Genomic DNA, 9,126 nt, shown 5'->3' on the forward strand with positions numbered 1-9,126 from the left:
TTGAGTAATCAGAAAATATTTGTGTTGCAGTTTGTGGTCAAACTACATGATATCCTTTGTGATACTCCATCATAATGTCCAATGTGTTCAGCGTGTCCAGTTTGTTTTTGTTTTTTTAGTCTTTCAAGCCACTGACTACTCAGAAATGGTGAAGTCTGCCTTTCGTTTTGTACTCTTTAAATTTAATTATTTTCTGTATTCAGGTCAGTTCAAAATCTCTTAATAAGAGAATAGGGCTAGAGGGAAGATCAAAGTTATGGATTTCTGTTACATTATAGAGATTAAAGGATTGTCAGAATGTTAACAGGCTCCCCAAAATCTGGCAGTGTGCATAAAAATAGATGTAATAGGGAAGGCTTTAGGACCCAGGGGACCCAAGGGACCCAAGGGAGGGTATAAAAGAGGAAGTAGCAGCAGGTGCTCTTCTTCTCTCATTTGGCTGTGAACAATGGTTGTGTGAGTAGGTGAAGCGCCTGAGAAGTTTTGTCTTCTACACAAACGGTTGTTTTAAACCTCTACAGCAGAGGTTTGAGGTACAGGCTGTTTTTCTTTTAGTGCTTTTGTAAATTTGTTGAAATGTATTTGATGGTTATTGTATTTTATGTTTCTAGTAGTGTTTTTTAGAAGACAAGCCATGCGTGCAGCAAACACAGTTGTCTGCTAGAGGTATGTTAACATAATATATTTGACATTATAAAAAAGTATATTTATGCACTACAATCTAATTTATATTGTATTGCCTCCTACAGGACAGGCTCCACAAGTGAATTTGTCACTGTTTTTTCTCTTTTTTGTTGCGATTTTCTCCCAAGTTGGTTTTAGAGTAGTTAAAACTGTTTGTTTTTTTAATGCTGGGTTTGTTTTTATTTCCAATGGGCTGGTGCAATATTAGTCAGACAATGTGCAATCCCTGAGCTGGGCACTTACGTTACGGGAATTAGGTCTTTTAGAGGTGCTCCGTGTGGATTTGCGGTGAATACGTTTTAAGAGTGATTTTTAGTGCCACCAATTGCCTGAACTTGAACACTTAGTGCATGCGATATGTGTTCTGTTGGGCTCGTATTTATTTGGGGTGGATTTGTTTCTCTTAAAGCAACGAGCATCTGGGACCGCCGAGGGAGAGCAAGCCCTCAGGTGATAGTTGCATTGCTGACAGGTTGGACCAATAAGACTATATTGTGGTCGTTAGTGACCTTTTCCATTTTGATTGAGGCCTTTTGCAAGCCCTTTGTTTTCCTTTAAAATAATAAATTTTAACCTATCTGACTGATATTGACCCTCTTGTTCCGTTTATTCTGGGCTTATTCCTGTAAGAGCTTTGGGCCTGAAAGTTTGTAAGAGTAGTATAGAGGCCCTTAGCGGTTACTTGGTGGCTTTTACTCGTGACATAGAGGTAGAGAGGAGGAAGCAAAAATATTAAATTCAAAGGGAACAACTTTTATCACCTCCATACGAAGTATAAAAGATGGATGCAGCCACAGTGGCATCACCCATTGGTTAGTGAAGCCCCTTTGTCATGCCTTGGACTTTTGCTAACCTGATGTCTGCCATTAGAAACTGTATGGGAGGGAGAGTTGTGAAACAGTGTAAGCAGAGTTTGACCTAAAACTGGCAATTAGGCTGTGACCACACGTACGCGGGTATGTTTGTAAACAGATTTTCCGTTTTGTTAAAAAGAATCTCGTCCACACGTAATCGCAAAAAACAAAGTCAAACGCTGTCAAGAACATGCCAAAGCAACAGGTGGCGATGTAATCCTAACTGGGTAGAAATGTTGGCCAATCAGAAATCTAGAAGCCTGGGCGGGAAAGGGTACACAAAGATGGTGCATAGAAGCAGTTAGTTACTGGTATGTAAATAATTTTGCTCTTAATTAGTTATTGTAAAAGATATTGCTGTTGAAAAAGGATAAAGGAGGACTGCCTCACAATCCATTACTAAGCTAGCAAAAATAACTATTATTTTTAAAACATCATATGTTCAATATTAATGAGCTTGCCACTGGCAAAGTTGAGTTAATTGTCAGGTGAAGAAAAATCATTTGTTAAACTAATATTTATCAAGCCTTGACCAATTAACCCAAATGACATGTGTAATAAAGCAGAAACTTGGAAACTCAGACAATGAAGTGAGTTGTAACTGTATTAATTATGAATGGACCTGTCATAATATGCCTACATACATAACACAGGAAGGAAACCCTGGTCACTATGGTTTGCTTCAAGGAGCAGTATAAGCCAAAATGGATGGATGATAAATTAAAGGAAAAAACCTTAACCCTTACACCAAGGAGATCTGTCTCTGTTGTACTGTGGTTGCATTTTGCTGAGATATTTTAGTTCCACTTGTCCCTTAAGAGCAAAGGGTCACCATAGATCAATACAAAGTTCTTCAGAGTCATCACCTTTTTCCTATGATGAAACCCCTGATAGGAGTCATGTCTTCCAAGATGCCATCCAAAGAGAATTCAGGCTCACTGAATAATTTGATTAAACAGCTCACCTGTCCCTGGGCTTAAATTCCTTTAATTACTGATGTGAGTCAGCTGTGTCAAAGAAAAAGGCGGTACCTCAGGCAGAAGAGATTGAAGGACACGCCCACACAGGCACCTTCAGGAGGAGGCCTTGCAAGAGCCGTAACAAATGGAAAAGAGAATTTAAATTGATTTAAAACTAGCTTGAACTGCTTGTCAATTCCCAAGTGATCTTTCGTGGAATAGTGTCCTGTCAACGGAGAAGACATGGACTGGAAGCACTAAAATGACCAAGTGTCATCAACAGAAGGAATCGGAAGGCTAGATTGAAATCACTTTTGCTCTTTGAAAAAAAAAAAGCTAATATTGAAGTCCTGACCTTTTGTGACTGACATGTTTCCTGTCTTCTTGAATGTAAATTAACTGCCTGCTAGCAGTGCTGTTTTAATTAAACTCAATACAGCTGCCACACAGTCTGTGACATCGAAACTTGAATCTCATTAGAATACCATAGACCTTTTATACCAGGTAAGGATACTATGATAACTGTACACTACACTACAAAGTGAAAATACAGCAGATGGCATTTTAGTAATATTTAGCAATTTAAATAAGACGGATGGAGCTGAAGCGTGTTACTTGATTTCAAAAATATTGATATTATAAAAACCAGTGCTTCTGACCGAGGTTTAGTCAGGTAGTGGGAAAAAATGTTTTGAGGATTTTGTAATTCAATTGATGTGCCTTCAATAGAGGAAGAAGGGTCTGGGCATGAGAGGTGTCTTGGCCATAAACGGGGGTGAGGTCACTGAGGTAGCTGTTCAAGGCAGTGGTTCTGCTTTTTTAAGAAGGGGGGGCAGAGAGTGTGTTACAGTTTCAGAGATCACAATTCTCAGCCTCCACTGGAAGATCTGTGCCAAGGTAGAGCAGTCCAGGATTTAAGAGAACCAGTACAGTTTTTGTTCCTGACAAGGAGCACTGGACCTACTCTTTATTCTCTTTATTTTGTTCAAAGGTGCATAGGACGCTGTAGGTATTTATTAAAGTCAAAGAAAGGAATCTGTCTTACAGCAAACTGCAGACAACAGATTCAGCACAGTTTTTTTTTCTTTTTTGCTAATTCAGTGAAACCTGTTGTGTCACATGCTGAAGTAACATTTCACTAGCTAGAATTACATGCTAATTCCCATCTTTAGCGTCTCTCATATAATGTGAATTCAGTGTCTGATCACCTGAGCAGACATTTCCTGAAAGCACCAACATGACCAAGCCGGCCATCAGTGGAACGATTTAAAGGGCTAGACTGCTTAAGATTTCTTTCTCTTTTTTTAGACAGAGAACATAGACAAGTGTTTTTTGACAAACCAGAAAAAAATGTATCTAAACTGTGTGACTTGACAATTTGCTTTTAATTTTTCTCTGTATTAATGTAAAAGTCAATCCCAAAACACCTTTGATTTGATCCTGAACTCTCTCATCTTTTCCTCACCACAGGGTGGCACTAGCAGTTTGAGGAGAGGAGACAGAGAGGAGCAGGAAAGAGAGGGAGAGCAGCAAAGATTGATGCAACACGGCACAAGTCATCACTGCGACAATGCAGATTAAAGCAGAGGAATGAAAAGAGGAAACAGCACGAGAAGAACCTGACAGGGCAAAAGAAGCGGAAACAAGAAAACAAGATGCTTTGTCAGGAGCTGTATTTGTATGCTGCTCACAGTCCCTGTAAATTAGAGAAGAGAGAAGTGTGAGGAGGAGAAAGGGAAATGTGTATATGTATCTGCGTTTCTGTGTTTTAGAGGTAGGATGGGGGTAGGGATACAAAGCTGGACAACACAGCTAATTCAGATAGCAACAATTCAGAGCTGGTTTTCTCATTTTAATGTCCATCATTGAACACACACAACAAATCTGTATTGGCAGACTGATTGTTGACAGTGAGCGCACACGTTTACAGGATATTCTTGATTCCACTTGAATTACTGCTGTCTCCTTCTACTGTCACTATGTAATCCCAGCAGTCTGTTGAAAGCCCTGTCAACTGAAACCTAAAGGGAGACATGAAGCCACTCCTCCTCGCCAGATGAACCTCTCTCATGTCAGTGTGCCTTGGGACAGGATACAAAGAGGAGTTCAAGAAAATCTACAAAAGCTCTATTTTCTTTCTTTCGGTATTTATAATGCAGCTTGCTTGTTTCAGCTGATCTTCACATGTCAGATAGCTTCTGTCACATGTTGTTTGTAGATGAGTTTCATCTTGAGACTTCCTGTGCCTTTTGACTACTATAGTAGATTTAATAAAATGGTACATGAATTCAATTTTATTTATATAGCGCCAAATCACAACCAAATTCGCCTCAAGGTGCTTCATAGAGAAAAACCCAACAATCATATGACCCACTATGAGCAAGCACTTTGGCGACAGTGGGAAGGAAAAACTCCCTTTTAACAGGAAGAAACCTCCGGGTGAACTAGGCTCAGGGAGGGGCGGCCATCTGCTGCGACTGGTTGGGGTGAGAGAAGGAAGACAGGATAAAAGACATACTTGAAGTGTTTTTATATTACAGCTTGAAGTTCAGGCAAAGTTCATGTCCACAAATGAACATGGAAATGCTGATATTCAATACTGACTGAAGATGTGTACACTTGGGCCATGTTGGCCCAGCATTCGTAGTTTTCGTGTTTTGTATTTTGTTCTTTATTTATGCCTTCGTTCCTAGGGGGTTCTGTTAAAATGTTCCTCATTTGATTTCCCCATGTCACTTTACCCCGTGTGCCCCTCTGTGTATCGGTGAGCCCTCGTCTCCCCTACTTGTGTTTTATTCCATGTTTTCCCCAGCCCGTTATGTCTGTGCTCTCCCCGTGCTTTCGCTCTCCTCCTGTCTGCACCTCTGTGTACTTCCTGTTTTACTTTGACAGTCTCCCGTCAATATGAGTCTTGTTCTGTTTGCTGTCAGCTGTGTTCCCCGTGTGCTCCCACTTCCTTCTGTGTATTTATGTCCACGTCTCCCCAGTGTTGGGACTAACGCGTTATTAAGTAATGCGTTACAGTAACTACGTTATTATTGTGGTAACTAGTTATTATGCCAAAATCAGGAACGCGTTAGTCGTTACTGGGATTTAGATAGGCTCGTTACTCGTTACTTCGTGTGGTGGCTATCGCGGAGCTTCCACAGATTCAGTAACATTAGCAAGTGGTGGACGGCAGCAGGTGGATGAAGGAAAAGGGACGCAGAAGGAAAAGAGACCCGAGGCGGCCGCTGGTCCAAGTGTGAACTGAACTTCAGGTAAGAAGTTATGACCTGCAGTCTATCTGGGTCAGATATAAACCAAGTTTAGGTGGAGTTTATTTTCGTTATTCTGACTTTTTCCGTACTGCGTGCTAGCTAGCGTGACGGAGTTTCTATACAGCTGGGTGGGTGCTATGAAGTTAATGATGTTGAACTTTATTTTGTTCATAAGTTATTAGAGTTGCCAACTGTCCCGTCTGGTATTCAGAGAAAATATTACGCGTTTATTATTGAGGTGAAAAGGAACAGTTTGCCCCGTAATTCAGCTACAATGAAAAAGACACAAAGCTGGAGTTACTCTGTGTCTTTACGCTGCACAGCTGCCTCTTCTTTCATTCTCTCCCCCTCCCTCTCCCGTTTCTACTTCAATCATGAAAACTGATCAATGATCAGCTGATCGGCTTTTTTCTCTTGTTTGTTTATCGCTCACTTTGCGCCGAAAGAGGAAACCAGCGGATGTTGCGCTAAACAACAGCAGCACGTTTAAGCTTGATCAGCTATTGTTAGAATTTATTTAATATTAATTTCTAGTATCAGCTGATGTTTGCTGGAGCCACAGCTGCAAAAAAGCTGCTGGTCATGATATGGTTTGATTATCTGGTGAGAGGGAAACGTGAAGATGAAACCAGGAGATGTCCTTACTGAATCACCAGAGCTGAACAGGTGATGGAGAAACAGGTTTACCTTTTAGGTGACATGAATGAGTTGAAGGGAAGCTATGAACTGTTTCTGAGAGACAAATAACACCAGGATCCTTTTTTATGTAGCTGACAGCTGGTAACTGTGCAGGGGCGGGTCTAGCAAAGTGTTGCCAGGGGGGCATGTAGGGCATTAACAGGGAGAGGGGGGCACAAAGAAATACTTTTCTTTCTTATTCTCATTTAAAATGTCTAGCTTTTAAAAAATAATTATCTGAATCTTACAACAAACGATTGATAGATTGATACATATATACCATCAAAACAGTGTACATCACTGTCACAACAGTGTTTATTTTCATTCAAAGGCTTTATGATTTTTCCTATAATGGTGGGCCGGTCTCTAGTCAAAATGCCCGGGCCAATTTTCTGTCCCAGTCCAGCCCTGTATGCAGCTCATCTACAGTCTGGTGTTACCTACATCTTCCTATTCAGAAGGCAGAATTTCCGAGTTCTGAGTACAATCAAAAGCACCACGACTGCAGTTTTTGTGTTGGATGTAAAACGCGCACATGACGCTGTGACGTAGGCTAGAATCATGGCAGCAGTCAATGACGGTCCAGGCGTGGGGTTTCTCTCGTGGAAATATGCACATTATCTTTTCCTTTCTATTGGTAGGTGGCACAGCGCACTTGTGGCAAGTAAGCAAGCTAGAAGACTGACAAAGTTATGGAAGAAACACATTAACAAGAGAATTCTGAGTAAAACCAAAGTTACTTTCCCTAGTAACTAGTTACTTTGAAAGTAACGAGTAACTTGAAGTAACTGAGTTACTTTTGAGAGAAGTAACTAGTAATGTAACTACGTTACTATTTTAAAGTAACTTACCCAACACTGCATCTCCCTCAGTTCAGTCTTGCGTCGTCAATGTCTCCTCCCTGAACCTGTGTGCCTTTTTGTGTTCCCTCGGTTCTTAGTTTAGTTTTGCCAGTTTAGTTCTGTTTCTTTGTAAGGCCTGCAATAAAGCAGTGATTATGAGTTCAGCTCCTGTCACCGTGAGTTTTGCGTTTGTGTTCTCATCTGCCTCCACACAGCCAGTTCATGACACTTACCAGTTTAGACCACAAATGTTTTCCCAAGCTGGCTCATTGAGTACAAGATCAAGAATGATATGTAAGACTACTCTTACATATTTTCTTTCGCACTGCCTGGGGCTCTATTATTTGTACATTGTTGCTTAAATTCTACTGTTTGGCTGTAGAGGAGCACAAATATTACCGGTCCTAATGCATGAATGTTTTCAGGGTTGGTAAGGTAAAGCGCCAAAACATGACTGTCTACTCATGTTTTGGCACTTTACCTTACCAACCTTAGCAAAACTGAGGCACGTGTGGGGCAAATATTCACTGCAGATGTTGGTAAAAGATAACAATACTTTTTTCTTTTTTTTTTTACGGATTTACTTCACCAAATGGACCATCCCAGTCTTGCCGTAATGGTCTATTTGATTTACCTTTTATTGTTTATTTTATTTTATTTTCACTTGCTAAATGTGGGACAGACTTGAATGGGGAAAAGAAACGGGAGAAAGAAAAACAGTGGGGAAGAGGGACGGGTATAAAGGGCAAAAAACAAAAACCAACAAAATAAGCAGACAAAAAATACATATATCAATCACCTGGATCACCTGTTGAGAAAGAAAAAAGAGAAAACAAGCAGAAGAAAAGAGAGCAATATAATAAACAACATCATGATGATCTATGGGAATATGACAGTAAATACTAAATATTAAACATTATTGTGCAGCACGTAAGATCGACAGCGCACAGTGTGCTTTGAGGTAGGAGCCAAAAAGGGTGTCATTTGTGTGTGTGAGCACCCGTGTGTACACCTATGAGCATGAGTGCGCTTGTATTTAAAAGGTTCCTTCATGTAATGATCTGCTACAGGGAGCCACAGCCCCGTCCTCCAGGGCATGAAGCAGGCATGGAGGAGATCAAAATTCCAGACATCCAGAGGCCCTCAGAGCACAAGAGACCAGGGCAGCCGCACCACTATCCCAGAAAGAGCTGAGGAGAGTCCCAGATGAGGGGTCACGGAGCAGAAGCCGGGGGCGGGGGGGGGGGGGGGGGGGGGTTGCAGTGACAATACATTTTTAAAAACCATAGCTTATAAAGAAAAAAAATCTAAAATTAAAATCATAATCTGTTTAACATAGCATTATTCCAAAACCAATTTAACTTCTGAGACTCTGCAAACATGGTAGCTTATGCCTGGTCTTTGCCATATTATTGTGGAGGTCATCTCATTAGAACACTGTCAAAGAATATACTGAATAATGGCAAGGTACATGGTCAAACATTCAGTCGCTGACATCTACATTTTTAATCACCGATGACTCTAATTGAAGCTGTGCCCTACGACACTCAGGTATAGGACTGGCTATTAGTAGATGCTAATCATGAGTCAAATATAATATCAGTTAATATCGTTTCTTCCATTTATGTAACCTGTTGGTGTGCTTCAGTAAACTGATTTGTAGAACATTAGCAGTACATAAATACTTCTATGCGAACCAGAGACACAGAAGACAGAAAGGATTGTTTCTCCTCAGGGGAGGGCAGGTTATGCCTTTGTCATCCGAGGGAGAAAAAGCACAATACTGAATTATAAGCATCAGAAGTGATTTGAAAATGGGACTATGCATGCTCACTGACAAACGGCAATG

At 40.7% G+C, this 9,126-nt stretch overlaps 1 long non-coding RNA gene across 1 annotated transcript; it reads left to right on the forward strand.

Moving 5' to 3' along the window:
- The first annotated feature begins 438 nt into the window (after nucleotides 1-438).
- LOC101477278 (uncharacterized) lies at nucleotides 439-4,784 on the forward strand. Its single transcript, XR_191219.4, has 3 exons — nucleotides 439-533; nucleotides 612-666; nucleotides 3,968-4,784. It is a non-coding gene; the product is annotated as an uncharacterized LOC101477278 (long non-coding RNA).
- Nucleotides 4,785-9,126: the final 4,342 nt, after the last annotated feature.

This window comes from Maylandia zebra, linkage group LG2 (assembly GCF_041146795.1).
Source record: "Maylandia zebra isolate NMK-2024a linkage group LG2, Mzebra_GT3a, whole genome shotgun sequence".
Taxonomy (NCBI): Eukaryota; Metazoa; Chordata; class Actinopteri; order Cichliformes; family Cichlidae; genus Maylandia; species Maylandia zebra.